The following is a 14,865-nucleotide window of genomic DNA, read 5'->3' as shown; positions in this document are numbered from 1 at the left end:
GCCTTCCTTGGCTCAGTCCCCTTTGCTGTCCATGTAAATTGTTCTAAACCTGGTTACTGCAATCAAATATATTCTCAAATACTGCAGCAGCTGAATCTTCAGACTCACATTTTCTTTACTTTCCTAGGAGAAAGGAAATCAATTTACCTGTAAATACAAGAAATGCCATTAATACTTGTTGGAGTCAGACAGCTCAAAGCAGTCACAGGAGCCTAATACTTCAGAAACTGCAGTATCCATTCTTTTTCTTCCCTTTTTCTTTATTTCTCTGCTAAGCCCTTGGTAACTACAGTGAGATGAATTAAAAGCGTCAGCTTGAAATGGTTGGAAACGGGTATAAATTGGAACTGTCTTTGCTGAGAAGTAGTATGAGATAGGATCGAGGCTAGCGGCAAGGGAGGTTTTAGAAGGGCATGGCAATACATAGCACACCGGCTGTGCGCTTGCATGTGTGTGCTTAAAACTACTAGCAGTAAAGCAGAACCACAGGCAGAGATGTGAAATCAAACCAGGGAAGATTGGTTCCTTTTGTTCTGTTTCTGTAAAATCATTTTCTAATTAGATTTACAGTAATAATAATCTGACAATGCACATTTTATATATCTTTATAATGAATTATGCAAATGTGATTATACAAAGCAGTGCTCTCTTGCATTGCTCGGTGAAGATAATCCTCATCAGCCTTCCTTTGAAATAGTCTAAACGCTTGCCCAGATACACCTACAGGGAGAGGCAGAGTAAGGCTGAAGCTGAAAGATGTTTTTGTGTCCACCCTAGGAGCAGCTGAAGGGCTTGAAAGATAAGAAAACAAGAGGGGTAAGGTCTACCTGGGGGAAAAAAAAAAAAGAGAGAGAAGCATCACAGAAACAGGGACTGCAGTCCTCCACCCTTCTCCTCGAGGGGACACAATGTGCTCCAAGGACAATGTACGCCAAAGAAAATTACTGATTTTACTCAAACCAGGCTTGTGAAACATTTGCCTGGTAAAATAATCTAGCAGCACAAACAGCTCAAAGGCTAGGCATTTCTGCACGATCTGCCCAAAGACAGCTAATGCTTGTCCCCAGCTCTGACATGTCAGGAGCTCACAGGTCGAGAGGTGACAGGCATCTCAAAAAGGTCTGGTTTACCCAATTTTTCTTCAAGGAAGTCCCAGATTAATTCACCAGAGGGAATTTTTCACACCCTTTGCAAGTGTTGCTGTCAAAACCAGCCACGAAGTGGTATTGCTGGGTAAACAGCCCATTTTCTCTCCTGTTGTACACCGTCCCTCTGCAGAGTCCCCCATCTGAGCGAGCATGGGAAGGTGGGGAGAAGAGCGGTGGAAGGAAAAAACCCAGCGGAGCCCACACAGCCGGTCCTCCCCAAACAGCTTGAGTTTCTTCACAAGTAAGACTCCTCTCGCCTCCAGAGATGGAAGATGCCCTGCAGCGGTATCGCCTACTGTGCTGAAATCCCCGCGGGGACGCAGGGCTCACGGAGGAGGAGAGGCAGCCCCGCTTTTAGCCACGTCTCCTGGGAACAGCCCTGCGGATGTCCTGCCCTCCCCGCTCACCTCCCCTCTGCTGAGGCTTGGGCTAGACGTAATTGGTTTCAAAAACCGGGTTTCATGATTTTTAATACTAGTTAAGTGGCTGGGTTGAGATGCTAGTGTCGAAATATCTTGAGGAGGGGAAGAATTCTGTATTTCCTGTTATTTGTCCTGCTTCACAGAATCCCATTTTTTAGTGAACAGATGGAATATTTTTGGTTTGTTGAACATTTTGTCATCACTATTCAGCACCAGCTAACCTGCCAAATGCTCTTGAAAAATACACAGTTATCGCAGTCCTTGGTTTTACAAGAGCAACTTTCCTTCTTGGTTCCCATGAATCAAAAGAACTATTTCTTTTTCTTTTCTTCTGCCTTAAGATCCAAAGACTATTCTCTACCTATCTTAACCAAGATATATTGTTCTAAGTGGAAAAAGCTCATTCAAAGATAGATAGATATTATTCTGTCAGAGCAGGAAAACTCTTGGATGAAACCAGTAGGGACTGGAAATTCTGTCCAGGGAAATCTACCCCCTGTTTGCCAACAGCGACTGACAGCCAAGGACAACTGTGATTTTATTTTTTTTTTCCAGTTGGAGGTGGTGGTTTCTATTAGCTTTTAAATGCAGAAGCACAAGGAGGTTTAGGTCAGGGACTCTGGTCAGTCTATCATACCTCTGCAAACTTCACCCATTTGCTTTCTGTCCTGCCAAACCGATTAGCTTGTGCTTGGATGAGGCACAGTTTCTATGGGGCAGATGTGCCTCTTGGAGAAAGACAAACTGTCTTCAATCAAGGACATAAAAGATGGACCTCACATGGCTGCCCTTGGTAGGACATTCCCCTGCTGAATCACCATGATGGTTAAAACCTGTTTTCTTTGCAATTTGAGTTTGTCTGGCTTCATTTTCAGTTGCTAGACATTTTTTTGTTTGTTATTCTTTTTCGTGCTCTTTTCCCTTTTTTTCCCTTCCCTTGTTTTCTACCGCCTCCTACTTTTCAGAACTCTTTAAACTCTAAAAACCAACTCTGGACACAGTGGTTTTTTATTGATTTCAGCACCCTACATAGAGATACAAATCATACCCCAATTTTTATTCACTGCTCCTCGGTCAAAAGGGATAATACCTATCTCATGCATTTGGGTAGGATTTATATTAGAGTATCACCACCCACGCTCATTAGAAAATCTGACTACGGTTTGCTACCAGCTTGTGGTTCCACACTCAGACTGAAATGACAGCAACAGAAAAGACTACTTTATATTTTTTACCGCATTGTGACCCTTACAGTGGTTGCCCACGTCTGTTACCTCTGTGTCTGGACTGAACTTGCCTGAATTTGAGACTGTGAAACCAGCAAAGAGTTGCAGAGTGGCTGTCAGTTTGTTTTGCATCTGTCATCTCCGATATCCTTGAAAAAGAAAAGAGCACAAGCATGGCTATAAAACAAAGGAAAGACAAATAACATTTTCATAAATTATGTTCGTGTTTCCACTGGAGAAAGTTTGGTCTAGTGAGCAAGAAAGGAAGTTGGTGAAAATTTTATTTCTACTGCTGTCACTGTGTGAGGCCAGGAATACTTTGCACTTTTACAGCACTTTACTAGCAGAATTTCCTTATGATATGCCTCACTCATTTTTCCTGATTTCCAATTAGAATACACTCTTACGGATCTTAGACTGTAAATGGAAGAAAAACCTCAAGAGGCACACTGGAGTGTGTGTGACTGGGTTTCTACCCTGTTCTGTCAGTACTACAAGGGGAAGCTGTCTCAGGAAGGAAAACTAAATGTACCTTCCCCTATCACTGTGGTAGTGAGTCATGTCTGTCTTTGGATATTATGAGACTTGGAGAAGACTTCCCCATGCTTCAGGAAGGACAAAGGGAAGAATTTGCTTTGAAGGACTCTGATACGATGACAATTATTTACGAAAAAAATCATAGAATCACAGAATACCAGGTTGGAAGAGACCTCAAGGATCGTCTCATCCAACATCATGTTCATAAAGAACTTTTGTACTTTTTGGTAAAATCCTTTAATTTTTTCCCTTAATTTTCTCAATGATTAGGATCCAAGATAAACACTCCTATCCACTTGTCCCCAAGGAAGAAAGGTGACAAGACAATTTAGGCAATCTATGTCTGATTTTTGAATTCCGATTCAGTGATTTTCTGAATTTGCTTTATTATGAGTATGCAGAGCGTTCCTGCGTAACTGAGAACCAGCGTGCGATGGCAGACCTGTGCTGTATAAGTCCCGGGCCAGGAACAGCAGAAGATTGTTAAACCTTGATACACTCACACAGGGAGGAGCATTTAGGGACCGTGGTGTTCCTCATTAGCAAAAGGCAAGTTTGTCAGTAGGGGTTGGGATTTCAAGGTTAGAGTTCCCTGTACAGCAACACCAAGGAAAAAAACCTAAATGCCAAGAGAAAGGACACACAGGGAAAGAAAACTTCAGGCAAGAAAATAAAAAAAGCATATGTGCTTTTGTGGAAGACACTATTTGTGACTGTTGGACCAGCCAAGGTAAATGAAAAACTATTTAGGTCAGTTGAAACACCAGGATTTGGAAAAAAATATTCAGGAGGGCAATGTTACATCCCCTCAAACACTGACTTAACCTTGAAAAATCTACAGGTGGTGAGAAAACTGAGGAAGGAAAATGCTCTTTGCTTTTTTGTTGCTGAACATCATGTATTCGTTCTCTCTGCCCGGATTCAGGGACTACAGTATTTAAAAGCTCAGTAAACCTAGGTGCGCCTGTCTCAACTAGCACACTAAAGAGAACACCACCAGCTTTGGAATGCTCAAAAAAATCAGGAGCTTTGGGAAAGAGTAACAGAGAGAAAGCCCATGTCTAGGGAAAAACAACAAAGTGATTCCACAGGAATATGGTGAAAATTTACCCAGGACGTTTAAGATGCATTGACTTCAGTGTGTGTAAGCCTGACGCATCAGTGCACCAAAGGTGGTGCCTGGAAGCTGTGATACTCTTGGGTGTATTATCCTTATGGGTAAGACATTGATAATCTGCAGTATCAGATTTTTTCCAATGCACTTATCTTCTTTCATCAACTTCCTGAAGTTTCTTAGAAATCCTGATTACCTAGTGCTCCCACTGAGAATAAATAAAAACCTTCTGAGCACTTTCAGGTATTTATTCAAGTATTTGATTTGGAGCTGGAGTCTTCTATCTTTTGCAATTCAGCATAGAAAGTACCAAATGATTTTATATGAAGTGATGTGGTCAATCAATTTCCAAGCCAGAAGGGCCATTATTGTAATCTTATCTACTGCAGAGCGCAGACCCAAAGAATTCATCCAGTAATTCAGATTCATGTATATCTGAACACATCTTAGTAAAAGTCTTCTGTCCCCAAAATCAAGAACTTTAATTTTTAACACATCTAAACCTGATTATTGCCCAGTTGAAAGCTAACCAAGTTACTTAATGAAATATTTAATCAGTCAAAAATATGAATTCAACAAAAATCAAATTTTTATGTGGGAGAATTCCAGTGTTCCTATACATAAAATAGAAAAGGTTTGGATTTTTCATGTGATAGAATTTTTATTTTCATATTTCAGTTAATACTAGCTTTTCATTTTTAAATAGTAAAGGTAAATAATGACATTACTCCAAATCACTGAATCAAGATGTTTTGTTTGACCTAGGGTGTTCTGGGAAGATTTCTGTAAAAAAAAAAATTAAATTATATATTCTGATTTAGGCCAAAATCATTTTTCAGATCCTTTAAAATCCTCATGAGAAGGAATCCTAACAAACATTTTTGAACTAGCTCCAGTTAGAAGAGACTTGTGCTTTTAAACTAATATTTCTGCTTCTGAAATTCTCTTTTATATAAGCATTTGTGCAGTATTTATAGTATAAAAGCACCAGGTCGCTTGTATGTTTCTTATTATCACCATTGCTATAACATTGATTGCAGCTGCATTAGTGGAATATTTTCTGAGCCTAAATTTAATCTAACCACTGTAAGTACATTGACAAGAGATAAGAATTAATGAATCAGTACGCTCATAGACAACATTGATGATTAGAGACACTCCTTTTGGCTTCAAACAAAAAGAATTAATGTGTGTTTTGTTATGAAGATCATATTCCACCGATAGATGAATGCCTCACTGAAAGTTCAGTCTGGCGATGTGAAACAATAGTCCCAAGGCCCAAATGGATTTCTGCTTCTTTTGTAGAGCCGTGGAGCAGAGGTTTCCTGAAAACAAGAAGCAAATCAGCAGAGACTGTCTGTACGTCGTGATACTGTTATCAACCACTGCTTTGGAAAAAACTGTCAGAAACTCCACATATCCCAGCTGCAACGAAGAAGAGAGGAAAGCCACAAGCCCAGTTGAATTCCCACTTTGATTCACAGAAGTTCAGAAAACTAAGGTGAATTATGGTTATTTCTGAATTATTTTAATATAGTAATTTATTTTTGTAATCACTAATGTAAATTACCAGGCAGACTCCATGAGGGAAATTAACTTTATTTTCTCTTTTACTGAATTAGATATAAATGTCTTGGACCTGCATTGCTTTATATGTGTTCATTTGTATATCTGGGTAGCAGTTATGGTATAACTATAAATTATATCAATGTACAAGAAGGTATTTACAAACATGTTACAGCAACTGTATTTAACTGGCAATTCTAAGCTATCATTTTCTTGGCGCAAGAGGAAAGATAAAACCGTATAAATTTCACTGTGACAACGTTCAACACATTAAATGAGGCAGCGTGAGATGGGGCTTTTTCAGGAAGTACAAATCAAAAGGAAGCACAATAAATCACTTAAAGTTTAAGTGACATTTATGTTAATCTTCTCCTCTTTGGTCCGGTTTGACAGACTGCTGTTGTCCTATTAAATCAATGTTAACTCTCATTTATGGGCAGGAAGAAGAAAACTCTGCCTGAGACCTTCCGTTGCTATTGAAGCCAGATTTTCTGTTTCTCATAAGATGAGTAAATGCAAACATAAAGATGGTGGGAGAAGAATAAAATTTCAGCTTCTGCCTCTCATTGCATCTTCCACTCATCAGCCACTGCTGGAGAAATGAGTCTGACCCATAATCTGACCGGTCACTCCAAACCTGCACACGTGTGCTAGTTTTAGCTCATGGGGCTGCTCTGCACTAGCAGTGCCGCTGACGGACACAAACCGGTAGCGGTTGACCGAAGAAGCAAATTGGAAGGTAATAAAACAAAAAAATATAGAAGGCAGGAGTTAAAAAAAAAAAATAAAGGCAAAAGAAAAGCAAAGACCATGGCTGTTTCCAGGGTGCAGCCAAAGCCAGGGAGGAAGGGACACCTTTTCTTTCGTCTTCCCCCTCTCTGGCATTGCTGCCTTCAGAGTCGGGGGGATTGGAGGCGGCTGGCAGCCAGAAAGCGAAGGAGGATTAGCGGGCGTGATGTGAGGGTCTGCTTCTAGTCCTCCCCCCTTGTTTCACTTAATCATATGCTTAAAGTTAAGTGATTAAGTGAATCAGTTCTACGGTTGTGTCTGAAAGAAAAAGGCGTTCGGCTCTATGGAAAACTATTCATGCAGTTTTTTTCTGCTCTACCTCTTTATAAAGCTTTTGAAAATGTAAAGGCATCATTCAAATGATGGAAAAGCACCATTCCCCTTGACTTTCAGAAGTTACTCGAGAGCCTCTGCCAGTCCCTGTGACAATCCTGAAAATAGCTTTTCAGCAGTTGACATAGGCTCTTTGTTGCTCTACGGTCTTTTTCCCAGAGAAAGACGCTTTAAGCTCACTCTTCTGCTAAGTCTGTGTCTGTAACGCTCATGTTTTTCAGACCACAGTCTTAAATTAAGCTCACAGCTGTCAAGGGGACAATAACCTTTTAAAGGAAGCAAACACCCAACCAAACATAGCTAAATAAACACAGTGTGATTACCAGCGATACAGTCTTTTTGATTCCTGTGAGACAATACATGGTGAAGGGTTGGCACGCAGGGAAGATCTACAGACCTTGTTCTGCTTTTCACCTTCCTATTTCAGGGAAGAAACACTTTTGTCCTGCCATAGGTTGTCTAAGGGCAGCACGCTGTTCCCAGGCAGCTGCCCCCAGCACCGTCCCCAGACGTCCCTCCCTCTCCAGGGCCAACTGGAAACACCAGCCTGCGAAAAGCCAACAGCACGAGGGGTTTTTTTTGTTCTCCATGAGACCCTAGCACCAGCCCTAAGAGCCAAGGTCCTGTACATCGCTACTATAATGGTAACGAAGCTTCCCAGTGCCAAGACCAAGAGCCTATCGGTCTGCTGGGGAGGGAACGTTTCTTGGGGTGAAATGGAGGGAGTTCTGCTCCCATGCCCATTACAGAATTTTCCACAGAAACTGCAGGCAAGGATGCCAATTAACGCTAATTGGGATTTTTTTATATGTGGACACGTGTCTATTAGGAACTTGATTGATAGACTGAGACAAGTGACTCATTTTGCTGTTGCCAGAAAGTAACCATTGTACCATTTGGGGTTCTTTAAAAGGAAAATACAGCAGACCTCACCTGCTCCCATTAAAGCCAAAAAGTTTTGCTACCACTGGAGGAGAGAATTTTACCTTTGAGTGCTGGACTCTTGATGTAGGGGTAAGTATTGCGTTTCCTTGCAGTGCTTTTATCCATGAAGAACACCTTGCTGGATAAAAATATAGTCAGAGATATTGCTAGTGATCTTAGCGACACCTCATGCTATCTTTGTAAATGCTCTTAAAGTTTTTTTTCTTGATGATCAGTTTAAGAAGACCCAATTTGAGCTTTATGTCAGTACTGAAGCTGGCTTCCAATTTCTTTTAAATTCTTCCTAAACACTTTCCAAACACCTAACTATCATTGATTCACAGCGAGCTGAAGGCTAAAGGAGCATATAAGCTTCTCTGATGGGAAACCACTTGGTTTGGGCACAGGAGGAAGCCGACAGCTCCATTACAGACTTGTCAGAAATCAGCCGCGTTTAAAAGAGGACACCAGCATCTGGGTCTCTTGTCCAGCATGAGGCAGTGAAGGAACAAACACAGATGCCAGACAACAAAGGTGAGGGACCCCAAACACAGTTTTCAGCTGCTCAGCCGGAGAAGTAGGTAGCCAGCCTAAGGCATCATTCTTGAACAACTCTCTTGGCAGGGAAACTGGTTTTGAAAAATGCTGCTCATTTGGTTTTTCTTTCCCTGACCCATGGCCCTAATGTGTGGATCATATGCAAAGGCAAGATCAGAAATGACAGATCAGTTTTGCTCTCAGATACAGTCAGGTAGATGAATAAATTCAGCTCAGTGAGTTTTGGCATTTAGGAGCAACAGCTGGAAAATTCCTTTTAGCACTTCCTTGACATAAATCAGTTGAAAAGCAGGAGGGTTTTCTTTCAGGGCAATCGTCTGTGCTGATGTCCCTGGTCAAGCCCCAGCTCTCCCTGCTGCGGAGCACAGAGCTCAGCCTGCCTGGGAGAGCTGCGGAGACAAATCTGGCCCTTGAGTTTTCTTACGCATTTTGGTCAGCAGAAATGAGGCAAGGCTTCGGGGAAAAAAAAAAAAAAAAAAAAAAAGACTTTTGCTTTTATAATTCTCTTTTTGTCAATCACTTGATTTTGACTGAAATATAATATTATGTACAGAGATCTAAGAAGTATTACTCAAATCTTGCTTAATACCATCCCTGAACAGAGGCTAAAATCTCCTAAGAGAAGTAGTGGAGACGGATGGAGTGGAGAAAAAACCGAGAGCACTGACAACAGCATCCAGTGGGATTAGGAAGGATCCCAGAATCCAATGCTACTTTTTCCTTCCTGGCTTGGTATCTCTCATCAGCAGAAAGGCTGCTAGTAGAAAACAATCTGCTAAATTCCCACAGGCAACCAGGCACAAGAAGGTATGGTGGCATTTCTCCACCTTTTGTCTCACCTAACCCTGTCCCAGCCACTGAAGGTTGCTTCTCACAGCCTTCTGCAGTGGTTCACCCTCTAGAGAGTCTCCTCCACAGCCCAGTAGAATAAAATATTTCCCTGTACCACTCTGATCCTTTCAGACATATCATTCCTCTCTAAATCTGAGCTAGACTCTTACCTACCAAGTCCTAGTGCCAATGGCTTTCCACATGGGAAGGTATAAATGTTATCTCAATATTCCTCTTATGAGCCTGCCGGTCATGAAATAACTATGGTTCTGTCATGGTTTAACCCCAGCTGGCAACTAAGCACACGCAGCTGCTCACTCACTCCCCCCGCCTCAGTGGGATCGGGTAGAGAGTTGGGAAAAAAAAGGAAAACTCACAGGTTGAGATAAAGACAGTTTAACAGGACAGAAAAGGAAGGGATAGTAATAATAATAACAATAGGATGTACAAAACAAGTGATGCACAATACAGGTTCAAAGACTGTGAGCCCAATGATTTGGAAGGAAAAACACCTGCAAGCCTCCCTCCCCAATTTATTAAGTTTGCATCCTTGTACAGCAGTGCCCTTCTAACAGACGGAGCACTGCTTTGGTACATACACTGAAGGGGAGGAAGAAACACACTGAGTGCTCAGCTCCTGAGAAAGGGAGTGCCCGCGCATGAGGTTACTAAAGCACGCATTTTTCTTGCTCTCACACATTAAAAAATCCCACCCATTTTTTTCTTACATGTACTATCAGGTCAGTGACTTTGTAACATATACATATAATATACTGTATTGCTGATGAACTTAAAAAATAATGCTGGCTGTAAGATTCTTGGTAAATCATGTATTGGAATAGACATTTTCTTACCATCTACACTGGCACTAGCTCTCGATCTGTTGTTGCTAACACTGTATTGCTGTTCCTAATCACGCAGGATGTAATCTTGCTAAACCAGTCTTTTTTTTTTCTGTAGATGATTCATGCACACGCTTATTGCACATATAAGGATGCAGCACCTTAAAGGCTGTTTGCTTCCTGAAATGGGTGGTTTCTCATCCTGGCTGGGTCATGACACCTCCTAAAATAACATCTCCTTCAGGCCTGGGCAGAGCTTGCAGTTGCTGTGGGCAGGCTGATGGGGCAGTAGCACCAACCCCAAACCCTCACCCTCTGCCCCATGAGGACAACAGCGCCCGTGGGAAGAGGGGGTCATTGCTAGGTAGTGCCCGGGGGAGCATCAGTATAAAATAGCTGAGAGTATCCTCAGCTTTACCTAAATTACTGAGAAATGCCGAGTTGGCCCAGGACGGATGCACCAACGTTAATGCTTCGTACTCACAAATAAAGCCCTGCTGTGCTGGGTGCGTGTTCAGTAACGGACTAGAAGTAGCTGTATTTATACTACAAGAAATCAGAATTTTCCCCTGTTTTTTAATCAGTAAGGTGGGTAGGTGAGAAGTAGATGGTGTTTCTATCTCCCTGCACTGAGCTGCTCTCCTGCTGGTAAGGTCGTGCATGCCTGCGGGACCAGCAGCTGCTGGGTGAGCAGGGCTCTGCTGGGTGCCCATGGGGGTGGGTGCCCCAGGAGGGGAGCGGGCAGCCTGCCGCACGCTTGTCTGTGGTGCTGAAGAAACCTCACTCTCATGGTACCAGTCTTTAACATCTGGAAGGGGCTCATGAGATAAATCAAGCCAGAGGCAGGAACCTCAGTGAGCTGAGCGAGACCCTCTGGCGTTCGGGTTGCCAACAGCTCGTGGCGTTTGGGAAATGCCTTCTGCAGGTCTTAGCATGCACAAGGTAGGGCTGGCTGGCTCCAGGATGACTCCGGGCAGCATCCCTCAGCAGAGGCAGAAGAGCCCCAACCATCAGTATCTCTATCTCGCCCATGACATTGCTCGTGTGTGTGTGCTTTTCCCAGGCGGGGAGCAGCTCCTCCTAAAGCAGCCGCTTTCTTGGAGGTACAGCCACACATACGCTCGGGTGCCAGCCTGGGACATAAAAGCCCCTTACTCCTGTAAGCCAGACCTGAGCCCGGGAGTAGCAGATATCTCCTCTGGAAGCCACAAACCCCGATTGTTACTTTGGTATAAGAACTATTCAGTGTTCCCTCTTCCTGAGGTCCATTCCAGCTACCTGTAAAGTATTTCTGTCAATATGCCAAGGAAAACCTTCAGACCTCTCTCTGCAAACTACACAGCAACCCGGTCAGCCATCAGGCAACTGAGTGTCTTCAGGTGCCGGACACGTTTGAGGCAAAGGTTGAGGTGAGACACAGCGGCCGCTGCAGACTGCTGGACTATGCATTGTGGACTTGTGTGGAGTTTCTGTAATACTGCTTCTAAATCAATATTACAGCTTCACTTTAATGACCTTATTTACAAACTGAAGTGGCTCCCATCGCATCATGGGCTGAGAGCAGTGCTACATTACTGCTGAAGTACCAAACATCCAGACAGTGATTTGAAGGGCTACAGAGATTTCAGATTCTGCTGAGAACTCTGGAATTATTTAAATTGTAAGTTGCTGAGGGAATAAACTGTCTTTTTTATTCTGTGTTTGGATAGATGTTAACGTCTTTTAAAAATAGTGAATAAAAAAAGATGAGAATATCTTTCAGTGAAAGCTATTGCATTAGCTCCGTTTGCTTCATCCCACTAAACAAGACTCTTAGCTAGGAATGTATAAAGTACACCCATTAAAAGGAAAAGCCATTTGCAACACATTTCAATCTTTCCAGCATAACACATTAATGGGCATTTTCTCCCTTCACAGAAAAAACCCCAGAATATTCCCCAAATCAGTGTATAAATACCCAGTTACTAACAAACAAGAGCTTAATTTCAAAGAAAAAAACCCCAACTTTTTAATGATTATGATTTAAACTAAAGTCTGAGAATGTTTTTTACCTTCAGATAAAAATAATTCCTACTAAAATTTCATACTCACGTAAAATGTCTTGAAATGAAAGTACAAACCTGCGTAATTTTCCAAGCAATTTAAACACAACTTTATCAGATCACTTCTGCTGTCGTTTTAATAATACCATAAAGCACTGGTAATGCCACTGAAGCTGAGACTCAGAGATTCAACAAGATTCAGTTTCTGAATAGTGAAAGGTAAGCTACTGTGATATATGATTGTATGAAGCTGAGGATTTGTCCTGAGTTTACCAGGGAACAGAAAGCCTGGAAAAGCAGCAGCTGAGAAAGAAAGGGATGCTCTCTATAAACACAACGAGGCATTAAGTATTGGAGACAAACACTTAAGCCAAAGAAATTCTTTAGGTACAGGAACAAAAGCATTAGCTGGCCATGAATACATAGAGGGCAGACTAGACGAAGATTTCTAGGCATTATACTTCTATCAGGAGCCACTTTTACCTGCACCTCTGACTCACAGTGTCTAGAAAAAAATGCATTTAAATGAGTACGTCAGGTCTTACCAAACTGGTCTGCCTTGGACCCTTCCCATATGAATCCTATCACTTACATCCCATCCCAGCCAAATGCACCTGGAGAGATCCTGCACCAGAAGCAGGATGATTTCTTCTCCTCCACACCTTGAGTCCTAATTCCCAAGTTCCCAATCAGGTAGAAGGTGCTACTGAAGTCAAGTCATAGTTTTCTTTCTATCAGATATCATTACTCTCATCTGTCATCTAACTTTCCATGAAGAAACCATTCAGAGAAGTCACCATAAATTTTTCCTTACAAAATAAAAAATAACATCTGTGATGTTCAGGCTAGCTTTTCACTTCTTTTTCCCCCAAACCCAGTGTCAGGGCTTGCACTGGGTCTGGCTGAGGTGGAGTTAATTTTCTTCACAGCAGCCTGTAGGGTGCTCTGTTTTGTATTTATGACCAAAACAGCGTTGCTAACACACCAATGTTACAGGAATTGTTGAAAAGTGCTCACACAGTGTCAAGGCCTCCTCTGCTTTTCGTTTTGCCCCTCCAAGAAGCAGGCAGAGGGTGAGCAAGGGATTGGGAGAGGACACAGCTGGACAGCTGACCCACATTGACCAAAAAGATATTCCACACCATATAACGTCATGCTCAGCAATACTACTGCAGGGTAGTTTTTTTCCAAAGAAGCTGTTGCCTGAGGACTGGCTGGGCACGGGGGGTCTGCTGATAGTGAGGGACTACATTTACATCACTTGGGGTTTTTTGTTTGCTTCTCCTTCATTTATTAAACTGCCTTTATCTCAACCCATAAGCTTTCTTGCTTCTTGCCCTTCCGATTCTCCCCCTCATCCTGTTGAGGGGGAGTGAGTGAGCGGCTGGGTTAGGGCTCACTCGCCAGCCAGGGTCAACCCACCACAGACCTTGATTCTCCAAACGTGTCCACTCTTAGTCCAGGAATCCCAAATTGGGTCCCTAACTAGAATACCCTCTGTAATATGACAGCTCTCTGGCATGTTCCACAGTTCTAGGACACAGTGTTTTATAGAAGGTACAGCTTTCTTTCGAACAGGGTCTATTTTTCACCAAGAAAAACATGGTGATTTCCATTTAGTAGTTCGTTATATACTTAGGTAGGCAAGTTGAAACTTAAAACATCAGTTTGAATAAGGACCATGTTTTTGCTCTATGGTTTTATTTAATAATTTATTCTTACAACAGTTTTATTTAATAATTTATTCTTATAAAGTGCTCACCTCGGGTTTTAACTACTGCAATACCTGCTGGAAGGGCAACACAACAGGGTACAATGGATCCTGGCTGTTTCCAAGGTACATTAATGATAACTTCCTAACACCTTCTTGGTGAAGGAGCCGATGGGAGGAGACACCCTTCCGGACCTTATCCTTCCAAAAGAGGAAGGACTGCTTAGGGATGAGAGGGTTGGAGGCAGCCTTGGCTGCAGTGACCATGAAATTGTGAAGCTAGGGATCCTGAGAGGAAGGAAAAGAGCAAATGGCAGGACCACAACCCAACAGACTTTGGCCCATACAGGGACCAACTTGGCAGAATCCCATGGGATATTGTCCTGGAAAGAAAAGTGGCCCAGGAGAGCTGGCTGATTTTTAACCTCCTCCAACCACAAGAACTGTCCATCCCAATGTGCAGGAAATCAAGCAAAAGCTACAGGAGGCCTGCATGGGTGAACAAGGAGCTCCTGAAGAAATTCAAACAGAAAAAAGAAGCAAGGACAGATGACCCAGGAGGTATATAGAAATACTGTCTGAGCATGCAGGAGTGGGAGCAACTCCCACCTGAAGTTGAATTTGCCAGCAGGTCAAGTGAGACGATCCTTCCCCTCTGCTCTCTATAAACACAGCAAGGCATTAAGTAGCAGGACACAGCTGGAATGCTGGGTCCAGTTCTGGGCTCCCCAGGATGAGACATGGCCTTACCGGCAGGAGTCTGGGGAATGGCCACAAAGACAATTAAGGGACTGAAGCACTGGTCATATGAGGAAAGGCTGA

Source organism: Buteo buteo, chromosome 1, assembly GCF_964188355.1.
Source record: "Buteo buteo chromosome 1, bButBut1.hap1.1, whole genome shotgun sequence".
NCBI classification, from domain to species: Eukaryota; Metazoa; Chordata; class Aves; order Accipitriformes; family Accipitridae; genus Buteo; species Buteo buteo.
This window is presented reverse-complemented; position numbering follows the sequence as displayed.